This window comes from Cupressus sempervirens, chromosome 8 (genome assembly GCF_028749045.1).
Source record: "Cupressus sempervirens isolate cs-2001-9-10 chromosome 8, ASM2874904v1, whole genome shotgun sequence".
Classification (NCBI taxonomy): Eukaryota; Viridiplantae; Streptophyta; class Pinopsida; order Cupressales; family Cupressaceae; genus Cupressus; species Cupressus sempervirens.
In genome coordinates, this window is record NC_143125.1 from 81,215,310 (window position 1) to 81,223,057 (window position 7,748).

Here is a 7,748-nt window from a genome sequence, read left to right on the forward strand (position 1 = left end):
AGAGGGAAGGTTGGAATGGCGAATAAAATTGATTTGATCTTAATACTCTTTCTAGCCCTTGACAACCATTTGTCCTTCTAGCAACCTAGCCTAGCATCCAACTTCTCCAAGGTGTTGCACCAAACCTTATTGGACTTTAGGCCTTTCTCTAAGGTAATTCCCAAATATTTATAGAGAAATGAACCTTTTTTGTATCCCATGATCTTGCATATCTAATTTTCAACTTCAAGTTTTGTGTTCATAAAATAAATCTCAGATTTAACATCATTCACTTTCTATTTGGAGGCTTCCATATAAGATTCTATGATGGCTTTTAGGCCAAGTGCCTCTATGATTGTACTTTTGCCAAGCAGAATTGTATCATCTGCATATTGTTGATGCGTAATATTGGGCATGTTCCTAGTTATAGTAATTCCTGAAATCTTATGATTATTATAGTTATCAGTAACTGCTCTCCCAAAGGCCTCTGCCATAATAATATATAGAGAAGGAGATAAAGGATCTCCTTGTCTAATACCTTTAGACATTTCAAAAAAACCTTCTGGCGTTCCGTTAATAAGTACTAAGATTTTGGGTGAGGATATGAATTTAAAAATGAGATTGATCCATTGATGAGAAACCCTAAACCTTCAAGAACTTTACAAAGGAATCACTAATCAACCATGTCGTATGCTTTTTGGATGTGTAATTTCATAAACATGCATGCCTCTTTGTTCTTGCAAGCAGAATGAATTGTCTCTTAGATGGTAAGAATGCCATCAAGAATGGATCTATATGGAACAAATCATGTTTGCTCCTCAGATATTATCTTTGGAAGAATACCCTTTAATCTATTAGCTAAGATCTTAGAGAAAACTTTGTGAACTATGTTACAAAGAGCAATTGGTCTAAAGTCTCCTAGAGTCTTAGGCTCTGACTTTTTGGGAATCAGAGTGAGAAAGGAATAGTTGATTTCTAATAACAAAGCTCCACCATTTCTTGAGGCTTCAATAGCTTTCCAAAGATCTACACTGATAATATCCCAATATTTTTGGAAAAAGAAGGCTTGAAAACCATCTAGGCCTAGGGATTTATTAGGATTCATATTAAATACTACTGACTTGACCTCTTCCAAAGTGATGAGTTTATTTAAAACCCTATTATCTTCAGTTGTAACAATTTTAGGGATTATTTTGAGTAGTTTAGTTTGTGCTACTCTATTTGACCCTTCATAGTTGTTTAAATATTTTTAAAAGTGTTCTATAAAGGTAACCACAATTTCACTTGGTTTATTAGCTAAGATACCCAAGTGATTTTTAATACATGATATTTTACTCTTTGTTCTATTATGTAAGGTGGAATTGTAAAAGAATTTTGTATTTTGATCCTCCTCATCTAATTATCTCTCTCTTGATTTTTGTCTCCAAAAACTTTCCTCTTTGGATAATACAACCTCCTGTTTAGCAAGTAGTTCTTTTTCTAAAAAATAGTTATTGTTGTTCATGCCTTTCTTAATTACTTCTAAGTGTAAGTCCTTTAATTTCTCTTCTATATCTATTTTTTCTTTAAAGATGTTATTGAAGTCTTATTTATTCCATCTAAGAATTTGTTCCTTAAGCATCTTCATTTTAGCGACAAAAATAAACATCTTGGAACCTTCAGTATTATCTTGTGCCCACCATTCTTTTATATTATCGATAAAGCTAAGGTCTAGAAATCACATCTTTTCACATTTAAATGGGTTCTTAGCAGGTTTATGTGGCTCTAAGAATTCAAATCTAACAGGAAAATGATCAGACTCGACAATCGATAGAATAGAAGATTGAAAATTCAAATTGTTAATATCCAAATCACCTTTAATAAAAAAACATATCTAATTTTATCAGCAATGTATGCAAAATCCTTCCTCCTATTATGCCATGTGAAATTCCCATTAATGATAGGAATGTCAATCATGTTATGAGAATCACACCATTCTTTGAAATCTTTGGATGATTGCGAGATTTATTAGATTCCACCTACTTTTTTAGTAAGATTTAAAATAGTATTAAAGTCTCCACCTACTAAAAATAGACTATCCTTAAAATTGTTCATAACTATGCTGATATCTTCCCAAACCTCTTTTTTCCCCAGATTACTAATTGGGCCATAGACATCAATAAGAATAAATTTAAGGTCTGATTTCATACTTTGAACACTACCACTGATCCAATTATTCCTAATGTTTAAAATATCTATGGAAACCATCCTAGGGTTCCAACAAAGACCTAAACCCCCTGAAGCCCCTACTGACTCTTGAAAGAAAGAATTCCAAAGGCCTAGTATCTTATCTAGTTTAATTCCTTCTAACTTATTTAATTTTGTTTCCTGAATTAAAATGATTTTAGAATCGAAAGATTTAAGGTTTTATTTTAGTAACCTTTTTTTGCTAGGGCCATTTAAACCCCTAGCATTCCATGTAGTAATCTTCATGACTCCTCAGGAAGGCACTTCCCCTTCCCATTATTAAGTAATTGATCTATCTTTTATTGTTCTTTGCTGAGCCCATCTGCTTCCTTGAGTTCCTTTAAGGATCTCCTTCCTCTTTTACCTTTCACTTTGTCACATTTGGGTGAATTTAGACCTTCCTAGTTCATTTGAATCCCAAGTTGTTCTAATTTTATTTCCACATTTTGAATAGCAGTAATCTTATTACAAGATTTCCTTTCAGCTTCTTCATTTTCAAGTTCTTTTATTATCTAATTTCTTAGACTAGGCTACTTTTCCAACTCTGTATCTGAGCCTACTTTGCTATCATTGCCCATAACTTTATCATTCTGCTATGTAACTATTATGTTTCCATTTATCTAAGATTGACTCTTGTCATTATCCTCTTTCTCAATGTTCAGTAGATCTCTTCTTAAATCTTCACAAGTGTAGTTGTTTCCTCCTAATTTAAGAATTTTTTGGATATCCTTACCCTTTTGATTGTTGACTGGGGTAAATGGTGAACTTATCGAGGCTGCTAGAGTCTGCTAAAATTTGAATAACCTATTAGAGGCTTCTTTGATTAGAGTTACACCCTTGTGCTCTGATACATGTAACTGGCAATGTATCGTTTTACACTCTTCCTTTTGGATTTTATATTCCTCTTCATTTTTCTAAATTTAATTCAAATAAAAATGAATTCTCCATGTCCTCTATATTGTCCTTTCCATTGTCTCATGCTGCCTCTACTTGCTATGGTGCTGAAATTAGTCTATCTTTGTCTTCTTCGCATGTAGGACTTAAATTATTCTCTGTAGAAACTCTATTAAGAGGAGTATTTAGATCCTGATGCTTAGCAGCAATGGGGTTAGACTTATCCATTCCCATTTCTTTAGATGCCAACTATTCCTGAGAGTGTTGTAAGTTTATGTTCCCACTAAATTCCATGACTTTGCCTTCTTCTACTAACTTACTTTATCCTATACTACTTTTTGAGGCTTTTTTCTTTCTTTTAGATCTCCATTTTCCTATAGAATTATCATCTTTTGTCAATCTTGGGGTCTTCTTATCATCAACCACTATGATTGATTTAAGGTTACATTTACCTGTTGATGTTTCCCCTGCCCCTCCACTAGTTGTCCTTTATATGCAAAAAGGTTATGTATGGAACTCAAACTTCTCATGAGAGAGTGTGGAAGTGTTCTGATCTAGAATCCTTTGGCTCATTCCCTTTTTCTTGATTCTCATCATTGGGAACTTGCTGTTGAAATCTGAAGTGAGAGGTAATGTCTTAAATCTGATCTTACTGTTGTCATTTAATCTTATAATTTTTGATATTTTGCCCTCAAAATTTTGCAGTTTTAGATCATATGTAGCTTTATTTTTTATCACTTTCCTCTGCATCTGTAGTGATTGGTTAAACTTGGTTTTGATGAGCATTTTCAGATTATTACAATACTAAAAAGAGGAGTCAATATCTATTAACTCTCCCAAAGCAAATCCTAAAGACCTAAGAATCTCTATTTGGAGAAGCTCCAAGGGTAGAGATTGTATATTAAACCAGGTTGGTAACATGAAATCTAACCCTTCTTCTCTAAAATTCGGGAGCCATTCTACAAATTTAATATCATGACCTTTAAAAAAGCACTTAGACACCAAAATAGATTCTTTTAAAACAAATTCATCCATACAATGTAGATAGACAATTATGTTTGAAAAGTGAGAGATACCTACCTGCTCTTCACAGTTTTCCTCTAGCCAGTTAGAGAGATGGAGTAAATCTTTCTTGGGGCCATTCCAAACTGTGAAGATTCTGACCTTTTGACAATCAAGCCAAGTATCTTTGATTTCCTCATTGGTGATAAATATATAATTATCTTCAAATGTTGACTGAGACTGGGAACTAGGATATCTCCTAGGTTTTAAAGGAGCAAGAGGAGCCTCAACCGCAAGACAACGATGGGGGGGAATATAAGAGCTTAGAGATGCGTTAGCAGATGAAGGATTAGACCCTAACCTATTGGAGTGATGCGGATCTAAAGGCATAGACATACCTAATCCAATTGGTTTTGGGAGGATCTTACTGAAGTTAGGATGGGCATACTTAGTTAGATTAAAAACCCTAAACTGGTTTTCCAAACTGTCAATGGTGAAGATCAAATGGGGTCTAAAAAAACTTGATAAGCCTGGATAATTTTGAGGAGATTTGAACTTGGAGAACTTAACCTTAGGTGTATAGATTATCTGCCCATTTGATGCCTTCTATTGTATACTTGCTCATATTTGACTAGGATGGCCCTAGTTTTCTTTCTCCTCAAATTTCTCTAGGATGGAGAATTTGTTTCCCGTCTTGACCGAATAATTGGATCTTGTCGAATCTTGGATAGCTGAGGAATGCCAAGGTCTGAACTAGTTCTTAGTGTTTGCTCTTGAATTGCTACTAATCCACTGAAGTGATCTAGGGTTTTTATTTTTATTTCTATGATAGATCAACTGCTCTGCTTTTTTCTCTTTTTTGCACAAGTTTTCCATTTTTATTTTTATTGATTTCTAATTTTTTTTCTCTTTTCTTACAACTTTTTGATAAAAAGCTCATAATTTCTTTAAAATAACATGTCAAGTTGACATAACCCTGATTTGCTAATTTTTCACTGCCACTTAAGACCATAGTTTGGTTGACCATGATCCTACACATACCCTCTTTGACTGTAAGTTTCTAAAAAATTGAAATGTAAGATATCCCTTGATACCATGTTGGGGTCACATTTTCTTATTAGAATGTTGTTGTCTCATATTTAGTCTCATAACTCTTTTAAGAGAATTCATCTTAATTGCAAGTCAAGTCTCGCTTCCTTCCCAAACATATTTTACAGCCATGGCTGGAATGTTGTTTGTATATTGAAATAAAGCTTGGTTTTTGATATTTAATATCCATTCTTATCTTAGATCCTCTATGGTATTTCACTTGATTCACATAGTGAACATTGGGAAGATGAAAACCTGATAAATACTCCAATCTTCTTTGATCATTTGACCCTTGTATTATTCTTGCATATATGGAATCCAACATCTTGTGCATTCCCTTAAAAGCTAATAAATCTTGCTTGAATGCCAAAAAAGAATTGAATATATTATGTTTGTGTTTCAATATGTGTGAGTATAAATGAGCAAGGTTTAAACACATCTTTGTTTAATGGTTGTAACTATATATCCCAAGTTGTAATAACAAACCATAAAATGTTATTTTCAAAAAAACAATGGTTATCTCTTATCTCCTTGAATTTATAGGGATTTTGTCTACAAAAGAAGTTAGCACAACCTATTCTGGGAAAAACCCCAATCGTAGGTTTTTGAGATTCATTCACGTTTGCTCATAAAATACCCCACAAAATGACCGCTCTATTTTTTTTTTTTACTCCATTTGATCTTTGACAATTTTATGCTTGTTTGGATGTTGATGCTGACTTTGGCTTAAGACATGTTCTTGTAATCTAGATTTCGTTGGAATTCATTTCTTGTTCATGCTTTTTGTAACTTATAATTCTTGTACAATCATTAATATACATAGTATCATTAAAACTATTTCATGATAACCATATGATGATTCAAAAAATTTGAATACTTCATTGCTTCTATTCTTCAAAGGGTTGACTTCATTGGTATATCCATATCAGCACATTCCATAAAGGTTGCAAATGGAAGTTGGGTGATGGTAAAACTATTTGTTTCTGGGAGGGTAGTTAGTTATGGGATTCTCCCTTGAACTTGTTTTTACCATAATGACCAAATCATTAAGCACTGCAAAGCCACCTTTGGTGTTAAAGTCAATGATTACTAGGTTAACAACTGATGGGTGGACCTTACTTCTTTGGATAACAATCGTTGCCCTGTTCAACTTTCTCCTTTTTCTTCTTGTATCAATCTTAACTCTCAAGACATGGTCATCTGAGCTCTTCACTCAAGTGGTGATTTCAAAGTTTTTTCTCTTTTTGAAGAAAAGAGAATTGATCTCACGTGGGTTAAAGATTTGACCAAAAGTTTAACCCTTCAGATTTAGATTTTCTTTTGGACTTTTCTACAGAACAAAATTCTCACTATAGACAATCTTAGAAAAAGAGGGATGATCATAACCAACTGGTGATGTCTTTGCAAAAAATGACATGGAATCTATTAACCATGTATTTTTCTTCATTGTTGTTATCCTAGGGATGTTTGGAAGGAAATTTTGAATTTTTGGGATATGCAATGGACTTTTCAGGAGAATCTTTCTGACAGTTTTTTAAGTTGGAGTAGCCCCTTCAAAGGAGAACATGTTTGTATCCTCTAGCGATATTCTTTTCCCCACATCTATTGGGGCTTATGGAAAGAAAGGAATGACAGAATCTTCAGAGATACCAACACCCCATCATGGGTCATTGGTAAAAGAATTATCAAAAACATAACGGAGAATTTTATATCACATTTGGGCCCCTCAAAAAATCTCAACATGGAGCACCCTGGCCAAAATAGTAAAGTTAAAAAGGATAATCTGAGAGAGAATGTCATATGGTTATCGCCTCCCAGTGGCTAGATAAATGCTAATTTTGATGGTGCTTCCAAAGGGAAACCATGCAAGGTTGGTTGTGGGGTAGTCATTAGGGACTATAGTTTCAACATCATCAGGGCTCATGCTATTCCTCTTGGAATTACTTCTAGCTACAAAGATGAGATGGTTGAAGCATATTATATGATCAAGTTGGCTAAGGATACTAGTTGTAGGAACCTCTAGTTGGAAGGGGACTCCATAAATATTGTCAATATTCTTAATAATAAAAATGACCCTGCATGGAATATTTCTAACCTTCTTTGGGAAAGCAAAGAACATCTCAATTTTTTTTTAAAAGTGTTCATTTCTCATAACTATCATGAGATGAACATGTTGGTTGATTGGATGGCCAACCTAGCAGTCTAAAGTAATGAAATTGTCATGTGGACTAACTAGCTAAGCATGGATAACAATTTAAAAGCTAAGTGTAATTATGAAAGAAACATATCTCGAGAAGGGAAAATCTACATTTGATATGCTCGCTGCCTCCACTTATCAAATCATCACTATTTCCATTTATTGCTTTAAATGGAATGGTTTCTATGCTTGCATGTTTTTCAAGACTTCACATGGATTGTGGGTGCATTTTGGGCTTTCAAGAGGTAATATACTAAACCTTTCTTGGGGTATTTCTCTTAGCTCTCTCAATCACTTTCTATAGAGTGGGTTTCTTTTTGTGAATATGGGAGGGGAAGCGAAAAAGTTGGAACCCAAGAAG